The sequence below is a fragment of the Lepisma saccharinum genome, chromosome 19 (assembly GCF_977018435.1).
Source record: "Lepisma saccharinum chromosome 19, izLepSacc3.1, whole genome shotgun sequence".
NCBI lineage: Eukaryota > Metazoa > Arthropoda > Insecta > Zygentoma > Lepismatidae > Lepisma > Lepisma saccharinum.
The window spans coordinates 43,578,603-43,593,391 of NC_139247.1; positions in this window are offsets into that span (position 1 = coordinate 43,578,603).

Below are 14,789 nucleotides of genomic sequence, written 5' to 3' on the forward strand. Positions count from 1 at the left end.
CTACAACACATTACCCAAAGAATTCGTTTGGGTGGACGACGTTAGGAAACTCGTGGACCGATTGTTGGTGATAGCCGGCGAAGAGAATGCAGGCAACCGTAATTTCTACAACGAGAAGGTTGGCATCGTGGACATGATCAGCACGAAACTTTCCAACTTCATCGTGAACGACGACAAGGGCATAGGTTACCTGATCAAAATCATCAACACGCTGCCTCCGAAATTTTGGAACGTGGCCGAAGGAAAGGGACTCGTGAACGACATCATCAACAAGTTACCTTTCGAGATGCATCTACCTGGCTACCAGTACTGCGGGCCGGGTACCAAACTCGAGAAAAGATTGGAGAGAGGAGACAAGGGTGTGAATCCGTTGGACGCCGCATGCAAAGATCACGACATCGCCTACAACACCACGCAGACGGATCTGAATGCACGTCACGAAGCAGACAGAAAGTTAGAGCACGCAGCTTTCGAAAGGTTCGTGAGTAGAGACGCATCGTTGGGTGAACGGGTCGCCGCACTGGGTACCACCATCGCCATGAACACGAAACAAAAATTGGGGTGGGGTATATAAATAACATACAGTAAAAAAAACAACATGGCTTGCATAACTGATTTGCCACCCGAGCTACTATCTAAAATATTCAAAAAGGTAGTTAACGGAGATGTTAATAAACTTGTAATCATGGCAAGAACGATGCCGGAATTTCGCATCCCTTGTGAAATGGTTCTCAAGGACCTTCTTCGGGAGATCAGCGGCCTGAGGTGCGGTGATCTCAACATTCTGCTTTCGGCTGCAGGGGAAAAATTAAACGATAGGTCGGACGAACTGTACGAGGCGATGCAGGGAAGAAGACAGTATACTGATGATTGGTACAAGTCTATGCAGGAGAAGGAAGATATCACTACGCACATCCTCGCGTTTTCCGAAGCACGAACTTTCTTCCTCTGTTAAAAAAATAATAATATATATACGTGCCAAAAAAAACTTGATATATAAATAACACATATCATAAAAAAATAATCTTCGGTATATATATATATATAAATAACACACATCGTGAAAAAAAAGCAATTAAATTTCTCTCTAACACTCTGACAACTGAAAAAATGAGCGATCTCCAAGCATTAAAACAAATGCTAAATTTGTCAGTCGAGTATGTAAAAATTCAGGAATTGGAAGTCGACAAACCTTACACGATAACTTCCGGTTCAATCGTTTCTACCCAGTATGGTCCCAAGGTACGCCTGTTGCTCAACGCACAATACAGTCTATTTTTACCAGATCGATACGCTAACATGTTATCCGACGAGAAGCTATCTATTTTAATCGAGAACAAAACTCGAATCGTGTACAAGGGGACAAAGGAACTTCTTGGCAAGAAAACGAAGCACGTAATAGAATTTGTGTAACGACTGCGAGGCCTTGAAAATATATAAATAACATACCGTAAAAAAACTACACAAAAAAAAATCTCAGAATATATATATAAATAACATACCGTGAAAATAACACATAGAGCATCAACATGAAGCCCAAGGGTGTCGTGTACCAGATACCATACTCCAATCTTAAAAATCTAGGTGCCCTCGATGGGTTACTCACCAAGAAACAACGCGAGAAGAAACGTTCTTGCTTGTCGAAAGGACATGGAATGAAATTGCTGCTCAGCACACCTCAATTGAAAAGATTGCAGCGTTCGCGAAAACAGCAAAAAATCGGAGGTTTCATATTCAGCATCCCGGCCATCCTGGCAGCATTGGGGGCCGTTGGAAGTTTGGCCGGCGGAAGTGCCGCCATCGCGAAAACCGTCATCGACTCGAAGAAGAACAAGGCGGAATTGGAAGAACAGAAACGTCACAACCTGGCCATGGAGAAGAAGGGGAAGGGCGTGATGAGAAAGTTTAAAAAAAAGAAACAGAAGCACTCACCAACCGAGACATTGAATCTCTGATCGAACCGTTACAAATCAAACACTTCAGAGGAGTTTTCATGTCCGACTCGTTACCTTCAACCGTCAAAAGAAGAGAATGCGGAGTAGTCAACTTGGACGGTCAAGAAAATCCAGGCACGCATTGGATATGTTACCACAAAAATGATGATAAAGCATTCGTTTTCGATTCTTTCGGAGGTGTTCCACCTACAAATTTAGTCTATTATCTGAAAACGAACAAAACCTCCATATACTACAACGACGAACGCATTCAAGATTTCGGAGACGTGAACTGCGGTCATCTCTGCCTCTCCGTGCTCGCGTTTCTCTCTAAAATAAATAACCCTACGATCGAGGGTTTCCAGAAAGCACTGTGGAACCTCAAACAGCATCACTAAGATGGGCGTGTTCCATCTCACGAGCGAATCTTCAATCTTGAAACTCACGCTGCACGACGACATCGTCTATCCTAAATCCGTGGCTCTGCGTGCATTCTACAGCATGTACCTCATACCTAACGTCACCCAGCACAACAACAAAATTAGCGTTGGAAGCGAACACATCGTCGTCACGCCAGGCCAATACAATCTTTCCACTTTGCAAGCTCAATTACCCAAAGGCACATACCTTTCTCAAAATTCGGTCACGCACAGAGTGGAAATCCTATCCGCGACGGAGACCGTGGACCTGGGCACCATGGGAGAACTTTTAGGTTTCGAGAACGACACCAAACTCGAAGCTGGCATCAAGCACGTAGCAACCAACATTCCTAAATTTTTGGCCATAGAGACTCTGAACGTACACTGCAACGTGGCGGAAGGTATGATCACGAAATCTTCGGACGGATTGTTAGGAAGTCACAAGCAGACGGGAATCATAGCCACTTTCAAACCAAGTTCCGAGTTCATGGAACCGATCATCTACACGCCCTCTTCGCCGATCTATTTTCCAGTATGTCGCAACCGCATAGACGACATAGAGTTGGTGGTGACGAACGAGAAAGGAGACGTGGTGGATTTCGCAGGTGCCACTACGACGGCCATCGTGGAGATCAACGTATAATAAATAACCATACATGTAAAATGGAGCAAATCGAAAGTTACGAATTGCAATCTTTCCCTCCCAACCGTCGCACGTTTGCCAATCTGAACGAGGCGAACAGGGAGATCGAATACGACGTGGACGTAGGCGATGGGTTCATTCATCCTCACAGAGCGGACCTCTACCTTCAATTCGACGTGGTGAAGAAAGAAAATGGAGACGCGTTTCCTGCAGCAGCAAACTTGATACTCGTGGACAACTTCGTGCCTTACCTGTTCTCGCAGGTGGAGGTGAGGAAACACAACACCGTCATTGACAGAATAGATTATCCAGGCATCACGTCGACGGCGGTGGGAACGTTGAAATTATCCAAAACGGACGCAGCGTACTACCAGGCCGGGGGATTCGAAGCCGGGACCAAAATATCGACGAAAAGTCACACGGTGCTCTTTCCCATGCGTCTGCTGCCTGGTTTCTTCTCGGACTACAAGGAGATCATGTGGAAGGGAGGACTGAGGATCACGTTTCGAAGAGCGGCCAACGACAACGACGCACTAATGCGATACGCTACTTTGGGTCCGGACGGCACCACGCCGATAGCCAACACTTTACCCGAAGCGGCGAAATGCGTCATCCGAAGCATGGAATTGAGAATGCCGGTGGTGGAATACGAAACGAACTACGCCCTCAAGTACAAAGCGGAGATCTTGAAAAGTCCGCAGGTGCCGATTCACTTTCACGGTTAACAGTGCGTGCAGAAGATGGCGTCGGGAAGTCACATGGAATTCGACGTGACGACGCAGTTCAACAACATACAGTTCGACATGCCAGATTTCGTCGTAGTGCTTTTTCAGACCGGGCGCGATAACGATCAGGAAAAAGATTCCAGCAAGTTCGACGACTGCAAGATCAAGAACGTTTATCTGAAGAACGGTAGGAACGAAGTGTTCCCGCGCGAAAATTACAACCTCGACGTGACCAAAGACGATTACCTCAAACTTTACGAAGCTTACACGGCTTACAAACGCGTGACCGAAGGAAGCGTGGACGTGTACTACGCGCCCAGCGAATTCAAAGCACGGAGACCCATGACCGTCATCAACACATCTAAGAGGAAGAAGGTTGTGGTCAACGATCGAACCAACATCAAGGTCGTCTGCGAGTTCCACGACGCCTTGCCCGAGGATACTCTATGCAGTGTCATCCTGATTGCAGAGAAGTCCTTCGCCTACGACGTGAAGAACGAGAGGGTCACAGAGCAGTTTTAAAATTCATAAAAAATTGCCACATACTAAAAATCAACATCCAACACATTTTAGGTTATATAAAATTTGTGAAAACCTTATAATACTGAAATATTAAAACAAACAGAGTCCCTTGTAGGTTAGTTCGGTGCGTAAATAAAAAAATGATAGGTTAAGTTATATCACTTAGGATCGTAAAAAAAATTAAAAAATCGTAAAAAAAAAGGATAGGTTAAGTTGTATCACGTAAGATCGTGATATACCTACCAAGTATAAATGGAAAAAATGAGTGCAGTGAAAATTTGTACTAAAACATCGCTAAACGCTAAAACATCGACAAAAAATTGTCAAAATATGTCAAAAAGTGATATTCAATTGATAAAAAAAGAGGATACCTACAAAGTATTGCGTTGAAACAACTAATATACACTACTAATGTTTAACAATATGTAATATATAAGTATAAGATCAGATATATAAAACACAAAATTGGAAAGAAAGCATTTAGCATTGTGAAATTATATTAATTTTATAACATATCTGGCTGTTATACATTTGCAGCTTTGAAGCGAGTCGTAAGTCACGAATCCACGAATCAACAAGCGAGCCGATGGCGTCATCTTAGCCCTGCACCTATCGCTAACCTTCTTGCTGACGCTCTACATAGTTCGTAGGTTCGCTAACTAGATTGGCGCGGAAACCATGCTGAGAAAATAATTTGGTTCAAACAAAACAAAAAATTCAACTTGATCTTGATACAGTATGTCTCAATGAAATTTCGAAAGTGAAATACGAGAGGTGATAATACGCCGAGAAGCATCAACATGGAAGAAATGCCCAAAGAGAAACATTATCAATTTAGCAACGAATTTAATAACGAAACAGGGAAAGATGTTTCCTTAAAACAGGGCGTCAACGTTAAACGGATTTGTTCAAGTTAGTATGCACGACTGGTCAAAGAGGGAACTAGGTTGAAAACTGTGCGGGAGGTTCTGTGTGCATTCTGAAGAAGACAAAATAAAAAGAAAAGTAAGACCATTACCGAAAAACAGTACATTACTAAATGAGAGATAAAAATTCGTGTAAAAGCAGAGAATAATATGAAAATAAATAATTCAATGAAATCAATGTTACCGCGTCTCTGAGCAGAATGGACAATATTAACATTAAATAATTTATCTGGCTTGAAAGTAACAGGATATCCACATCTGTACTCTATAGATACCTCGGAAACTGCTTTCACTATGCAGATAAAACTTGGTGGTCTGATAGACCTACCAAATGGTAGATAAAAGCATTTCAAATCATTCTGATTGGCTAATCTGTCTCGACATGGGAGACAATAAGAGATCTCAAAATGAAAATGACGATTCGAACCTTGAACTCCTGGCGTCGTAGTGCGCTATGCTAACCACTCCACCACGGAGTGGTAGTCATTTGATTCGTCATGCTTTCAATGAAAAGTGGTCCAATTACTCTACAATTAGAACATAGCTTACCATCTCTCTACTTCGCGGATTATGATGGGTTTGAATAAACTAATGCGGGTTGTCAGCTTGCCATAACCTGTACTCAATGGGTCGTTACGAGTGTTACAAGAGTTCGTGACCGTACATCTGTTGACATGTTCCATGTAAGATCTTGAGTACTTAGATGCATCATTTAACACTCTACGGAAAGTTAACGCAAGCAATAGATACTGATGATCTACTGTAGAAGCGATAACTACTTGAAACCAGTTCACAGTCGGCAAAGTACAACTCCTGTCATCTGGTAACAATACCCGTAAGGAACGCTGCGCAATACCGCAACTGGGTACACGTTTTTTGTTGACGGAATACTTTTGTGCTGAACATCCTGTATACATGTACACATATAACTGGAATTACAATCTGTACCAGGATTCTGTGCAGAAACGCCGCGAATAGTTGTAGGGTAGGGGAAAAAACGAATGGGTGGAGCAAAGCAGTGTGCGCTACTACGAACGGCTAGTAGCTGCAGCCACATTGCTCCTCGCGCGTTCATTGGTCGAGCTCTCGAGTCACCAGTTGCGCAGAGGATTTGTTTTCGTTTGCTTACTCCACAGACTATTGGGACAAGGTACAGTAAAACCTCGTTAATCCGGACTAACGGGGGGATAAGTTGACCTGTTAAACGAAAGTCCGGAGTAACTGAAATAACCTAAAAGAACAGTAGAAAGTGCATTAAAACTCCGTTTATAGCAACAAAACACGTTTATTATAGTATGTTTAAAGGGCACTGGCCTAAATACACTATACAGTACGGTACAAAGTCTGCGGGAAACAGTGGTTGACTGCCTTTTCTTTGGGAAGTTCTTTTGTTGACTTCTAGTCACATTTAAAACCTTGCATTCTGCTTTTTTTTTCAATTTGCCTGCCTGTCCGGATTAAGCGAAGTCCGGCTTATCGGGGTCCGGATTAACGAGGTTTTACTGTATAGTTTCTTCGAGAAACTCCGTGGAAACCCAGTCTTTACTCTATTTCGTGATAGCTGGCAACCTACACCAATCGACTACCACTCGTCATGGACACCTTTTAACACACTGCGTCTCGTCCAAAATGCCTATTCCTCTCCCTAACGTCTGAGAGAAACGGCTTCTCCAGAGAAAGCATGTTTGTTCATAAGACGCACAAACAGAGGCGCCAACTTCTAGGGGTCTGTGGGACTCGAGCTCATCCAATAATTTGCCTGTTATCGTATTTAATTTTAGAAATGAAATTTCCACACCCAAGAATACAAAAAGTTTCATCGTTATCCAATATGATACTTTCCAGTGTCCTATAATATTTAAACTATCTTTGGTCACATCATTATTAGGAGAGTAAGGGAGGATGGAGGCTTATAACCAGGATGAGTGTCGATAGGTACTAAAAACTCTCAGAATAGGCAGGCAAAAAAGCACCGAAAAAATACGAAAAGGCACTAAAAGTATTGAACATCGACAGACGTTTAACAATCATCTTTGACTATACTGGCCGCATTTCCATCTGGCGGCTGGGAAACAACGAATCCGCAATCAGTTGAATTCTCTTCGACTGACATCGGACATTTTCCAGTCACAAGGCACCGAACGTTCCTGGCGGGATGAAACAAATGAAAGTCGGATACACAGCATGTTGCCAAACGTACTGCAAAACGGGGGAGAGAGAGAGAGAGTTGATTAGCGCTGTTTCTGGATAAAGTTGTACAATAGTACACAAAGCAGGGAAAAAATAGTACACAAAACAACCAAACTGTGTACAAACAAGCTAATAAAAACAACTGACAAAACCAGACGTACGCTTGTCAACGTTGTAAAGGGAGAGCGATGTTGCCCCTACAGCTTTTACTTCGCAACTGAGGTTGTTGACACTCATCGAGGCACAAACCTTCAAAGACGATTGGTGGACAGATAGAGATACGCAGGTCAGCCGCCAGTTGGGCCTACGATCAGTATAGACACTAAAAACGCAGTTATCTTCGAAAGAGGAACTTATGACTAAAACAGTCGAAAACGGCCACTTTAAAATTCATATATTTCTCTCAGAAATGGCCTGAAAGTTTTTTTTAAAATTCAAAAGCCTACAGTTTATAAACAAAAAAGGCATTTTAAAGCTTATCCTCAGCCTACTTAAGACATACATAAAATTATAAAACAAATTTCCGAGTTCAGTGTAATGTTTCTCAAAAGATGGCACAAATAAAGTTCTGAAAAATTGTTGTGATTTCTATGCTGTAAATGGCTATTGGAAGATTTAATTTGGAGCGAATTTACAATACCGGAAGTATCTTCAATTGCTTTGAAATTCGGCATACTCACTAGTTTTGGCCTCGTAATCACGAATCTGCAGTTAACATTTGGCGGCCACGTCTAGAAATTGCAAAATAAGTCGAAAAAAGTGGTTCCGGAGTAAACACCCTTGATTTATGATGAAAACAACTATTGTTTGCAATGATTAGCGTTTCAAAACTATGTTTACGATGACCCTTAATTTTAACTATGCTTGCCTAACCTAACCTAATCTTACCATGAATGGTTCGTGAGGCAAACATGTTTTCCACCTTTACTCAAGACGCCATTTTCTCACATGCAAATCAACGCTCCATGCAACGGGTCTCACTTATTACACAACACTTGAGCAACGTTCCGTTGTGCGGAAAGGAAGACGCCTTCATATCAGAAAACATGGTTTCCATGTTAGTGTATGGAAAATCATAGCGGCAAACGACAAGGTTATTTTGCAATTTCAAGACGTGACCGCCAATTTTTAACTACAGATTCGTGATTACGGGGCCAAAATTAGTGAGTATGCCGAATTTGAAAGCAATTGGAGATACCTCCGGTATTGTAAATTCATACCTTTAATATAAATCACAATACCTTCGTTTTGTGTCGGCCTTTATTACAGGAATTGCAACCGACAATACTGTAGCTTCGGCCAGTTCTTGGAGCGAGTCCAGAATTTCCCGCGGTTTGAATGATCGATTTCTCGTGTGGTTAAAATTCTTCTTCTTCCAAAACCATTATTTCGACTCGTGTTATTCTCTTCCCCCGCCCCAACTCCGTCATTCAATGTTCGTTCCAGATCGCGAGGCTGTCACGTGAGAAAGGCATTGGAAATGATATCACGAAGTTAGACAACCGAGATTGCATTGTCCTGAAATAGCTGAAATCATGATGGTTAAGAAGCGACCTGGCGCCTCATGGTTCCTTTCGTAATGAATTCCTTTCTCACTTATGGGTACCATTTTGTTCGCCAATTTTATTCAAGGATGATATACAGGGTGTACACCATCGGTGTCGTGTCGTTTGCGCGGAGGCTTCTTATCGGTTCATTTCCACCGTGACATATGTCAAGACCTTCCTTGGCTGGTTTTCTCAAAATCCAGAGTGTCATCACCGCCGCGCGCACGTGTGTTTTTGTGCACATGGTGCATAGTGCATAAAGTGGACTTAAAACATAAAATCAAACGTGTGTTTATGACGTTGCACAGCTGTGTTTACACTGAAAAGTTAAACCTATCCAGAGAGTCAAATATGACTTTTCTTTACTTATTTCAAAAGAAGTTACACACGATTACTTGTATCAATTTTATACAAAAACATAAATCAGCATCAGCCTATTAACTAATAATCATTTATCGTTAATCGTCAAAAAAACATTGTAAATACAGTATTGTTAAAATATTGCAAGCATTCTACAAGTACTACGTAAATGTACACTTTAGAAGCAACTTAAATGTGCCAGTCTATTACACTTAATTATTATACACAACATAAAATCGTCAAAAACATTATAAATAGAGTGTTATTTCTTGCAAACATTATATAAGTAATAGCTACGTATATATGGACACAATATTTCGATACACTTGCACAACAACAATACAATCGTTATTTGAATTCTTTCCACGCGTTGTTTCTATCATTTCCATATATTCTCAGCCATCTTCTCGTCTCTCTCAAGTCTGTTTTACATAAATACTAATTGCCCAATGTACGTAGATCCCTCATATATACTTTCATCTTACATTCATTTACTAATTACCTTCCTTTTCAATCGAAGATAAACACAGCTGCAGCTGGGTAACGTCATAAACATATGTGCGCGCGGCGGTAATGACACTCCGGATTGTGGGAAAACCCACCAAGGAAGGTCTTGACATATGTCGCGGCGGAAATGAACCGACAATGAACCGACAAGAACCCTCAAGTCTGTTTTACATAAATACTAATTTCCCAATGTACGTAGATCCCTCATATATACTTTCATCTTACATTCATTTACTAATTACCTTCCTTTTCAATCGAAGATAAACACAGCTGCAGCTGGGTAACGTCATAAACATACGTGCGCGCGGCGGTAATGAAACTCCGGATTGTGGGAAAACCCACAAAGGAAGGTCTTGACATATGTCGCGGCGGAAATGAACCGACAAGAACCCTCGGCGCAAGCGACACGGACTCTACACCATCAACCTCCGGGATTTTGAAGTGATGAAAAATTAAAGCGAACACACCTGCACATTTTTTGGTAATTTTATTGCAAAGAGCAACTCAAAAAGTTTCTTGCAAAAAATTAACACACTTCTATGTGAGCACCTTTAGTGACACGAAGAATGTCCAGCCGGTATTCAACTTAGCGCCACAGCACGTCGTTAGGGCAGCGACAATTCGGTCACACAAAGAATTCACGTTTGACACCTTCGTTGAGTAAAATGTGTCCTTAACATACCCCCAACTTACGCTGCACCGTAACAATTGATTTTGACTCTGCAAGTCATACCACACCGTGTGCTTTCTCTTGAGAAGACGCCATTTTCACAAAAGCTACAACAACGCTGCCAAGCATGACGCGCGCGAACTAAAAAAAAAAACACTTGAGCGTATAATGGCACCAAATACAAAAGACTGGATTGTCGTAATTTTATTCTCTGATTTTCAACATTACGTCGAAACCCCGGAGGTTCATCGTGTACGTACAATGAATTTTAGCTTTCTCTCAATACAATTACTTCGAATTTCGACTTACGTAGTGAGCAAAATTTCTCCGGTAATCACAAGTCGTGGTAAACAAAAATTCCTGTTTTTATCTTAAGAAAAGGATTCTCCGTGGACGCACTTACTATAGCTTTCATCTGGTCTTACGGCGAGCGACCTATATGCTGACAAGGGAAATGGGGAGCCGGGAAGCGACCAATCCAGCGCGATGAGAAACACAGCAGCTTGTAGAACGAGGTGCACGTAGCACCTCCTCCCGCGATGTCGTAACTCTCGGCGCCACCGCTGTTGTCTGGCTGGTCTGCGGCGTATTCCCCGCTCCCCACTTCCCTTGCCAGCATGTAGGACGCCCACCGTAAGACTAGGCAAGATATATAACCATTTATAAACTTAACCGTAACTTATCCGAGTCAGGCCCACCAACCATTATTTTATAGATTTTTCAACTGAATTTTTTTATAAAAAATTGAAATAAATTGCTTTGTTGCCTAGGGTGCTCTCAATATTTATATATTACTTTTGTTCATAAAAAACAAATAAAATGTAAATAGGAGGCAAAATACACTAGGTGGACAATCAGGCGCCATCTTTGAATGTGTGTTATTCGAGTTACTCATGCCAGTGACAGTGTAAATTTGTCTGGTAATGATGGTAATTTTTGTAATTATTATAATTAGTCAACAACTCCAGGTCTATAAACAAAACAGCATTAATGAATTTCTTTATGGTTTTCGTGCGTTTTAGTGAATGGTAAAATATGTGTGTGACACTCATGCAAATTAGTTATTATTTTTATTAATAATGGTTATTTTTGTAATTATTGTAATTAATAAATAACTGCACATATGTAATCAACAGAAGAAGCAGTGATTTAATAACAAAATCTTGTCTTGAATTTTAGTTATAAAAAAAAATGTCTGGGCCTGTGAACCCCGCCCCCTTCCCAGGGGAAGTTAGGGTTAAATACGTACATACCGGCCTTATTGTCGATATTTCCATGCTCTATCATGTTTTTTAGCTTGCTGATAAATCTCTTAGTTAAATGTTGTTCCCAGGCTGACGTATTCAGGTTAGTATACTTGTCCATCTAATACTAGTTGCCTGTGACATCTTAAACATTTGACAATTAAAAAAAAAAACGAGCAAACACAACATTCCAACTAAATTATAAGAACTATAGTGTAATGGCCAGGGCATTACAAATTTCATCATTATTCATCCTCATCTACGCGATGAACCAAAATTGGCAGAAAAGCGTTATGAAATCACCCAAATCAATCGACTTTTATACTCTATAAACAGTAAAGTCATTCCATATTGTTTGGTTTTCAAATAAAACAGCAACATCGAAAATCAAAAGATAACAGGTTAGGTAGCTCAACTGGTGACTGCCGTGGCGAAGTGGTTAGCACAACGCGTTACGACGCCAGAGGTCCCGGGTCCGAATGCTCTGTAAGACATGAATCTTTATTCTTCACATCAACTAGAAACGTTTGCTAACAGCACAGTACATAGTATTACAATAATTTGTCGATAATTTTGAAAAGTATGAATACAAATGAAAATTTAGTTAGAAAGCGTATCACGACAAAGGCGTGACTCGAACCCGGGACCCCTGGCGTCATAGCTTGATAGGCTAATGACTTCGCCAAAGGGGTCCGTCCGGCAGAACCGCTGGAAGTAACTTGCTACGAGCATATTACACCGGCGACCTTCAGTGCGTCTATAACTCCGCTGACACGGGAATTGACAGGAAATCATTCGAAATAAAGTAAAGTCAGCCTCATGCAAAAAGCACGGTTAGCGACAGGATGGAATTGGCTCAACGGCTTTAACGATCGGAAATTTGAATCCCCTTTAAATAGATCGTGATAACAGATCTCCACCTCAGTTTTGGTCCGAAAGCTATAGATTGAACAGTTGTTGCCTCGATTGACACGCAAAGATCTACAGCGAGGAGTGGTGCGGTATCAAAGTTTAATTTCAGGGACCCTGACTGTACGTACACCAGAACCGGCGGAGACGATCATCTCTACAGGTAAACGAACTTCCTTTCTATTCTTATCATGACGCCGCCCTGTCCAGTCAATAGAAGTGTTAAATGAAGGGCTCGAGTGCAAAACATGGTAAATTACAAAATGCAGGTTTCGAGATATTGAAAGTTGATGTTTCAAAAAAATCTGATTTACAAATTAAAATAAATTTATAAATTCTTTACAGCAAATATCATTTACTAGTATGTTTACTATCATACAAACATGATATTTCATCCGAATAATTTTTTTTCGGTGGTGCTACATGCGATTTGTTTGAAGGTTGTTCAAGGAGCAACGATATTATCAAAATGAGTGATAATTCATTAACTTGTGCTCAAGCTAACTTGTGATGTCAGTTAAATAATAATATTTTGACATAAGACTATTTTTTAGCAACCATAACAATTTGTAACATAAAAATGAATATATTTTTTCTTTCCATAAACAATAACCTGAGCTACTTGTTGTAACAAGTTCTTGCTTTCCCATGTCTATGACTGAAATGAACACCATTAGAAAAGTAGATTTCATCCACTTTTAAATTTTTCGAAAAACAAGCGAGAAACGATTTTTTTTTCGATAAACGAAAAATGATTTTTTTTTCGAAAACTATTTTATTTCGAAAAACGAATTTTTATCGAAAAACGAAAAACGAATTTTTTTCGAAAACCGAAAAAGTTTTTTTTTTTTAAAACGATTTTTTTTAAAAAAACTTTTTTTTCGATACGATTTTTTTTCGAAAAGCGATCTTTTTTCGAAAAGCAAGAAATCGAAAAACAAAAAATTTCATTTTCGAAAATCGAAAAACAATTCTTTCGAAAAGGCCATCCCCATCTTGAAGATAACAATTACCGGCCCCTGTGGCGGAGTGGTTAGGAAATCGCGGTAAGACGCCGGGTCCCGGGTTAGAATCCCGGTCTGGGCATGGATGTTTTTGAGTGCTTATTCATCAATATCACTCATCTCCATCTTCGCAAACAAGCCAAAAGTGACACAAGACGCGAAGTAAAATAAAGCAAATCAATGAAGACACAATTATGACCTTGTAACTTTCTGTTGTATTTTTCTATAACTTGACATGTATGTAAAGAATGAATTCAAATGTACACAGGGCTTAAGTTTTTAATAGTTTTCACTGATATTTAGCTCTTATTTGAAAAAGTTATAATTTCGAACCAAGAAGAAGACACATTTGCAATATCAACAATAAAATAATTTGCTTTCATCAAAGTCACACATATCATAAATACGAAATTTAATTAAATTACAAATACGTTATTAGGTCCACCATAAAAATATTATAACTTTTAAAATGCGCATTACAGATTTATGAAAGAAACTGATCCAAATAATTGATATGATTCAGACCAAATTACATATTCTTTAAGTGTAATACATTTTTGACGTTGCTTGTAAGGCATGGTCTTAAAGCAGCCTTAAATGCGCATAGCCAATTAAAAATCAAACGAATTTCTATGTGACTACAGTTATTTATATCTAGTAGAAGAAAAGTATGTGCTTCTCTACTAGATCGCAGTTCACATCCAGGTACGAGAGTAAAATTTAATTCGAAACTGCCATTATGAGCACTGCTGCATGTAAACAATGGTATCTACAGTAGATACCACGTTTTACATGAAATAGAATGTTCGTGGCCATGCACAGTTTTAGTCGCATTTTTGATTGGCAACCTCTTCATTCTCCTCATTCTTAGTCGGTAGTACATATTCGGGTCATTATGGGAATCATATACACTTTCTAACTCGTTCTCATCTTTGCTGTTGTCTCAATACTCGCCGAACTTTCTGAGACACGTTCAGTAACCCCCGTTTCGCCGCTATCTTTGCTACTTACCATACTTTACATGAAACAACTGGTAGATACCATAACTTTCAACACGTCTAGCTCTGTCATCTGTTGACGAAACGAAACATTTCGAGTACGATTCGACTCCATTTACGACGGACTACACGATGCACATTGTAACTCCAAAATGACCAAAATGTCACTTACCATGTTTTACCCTCGAACC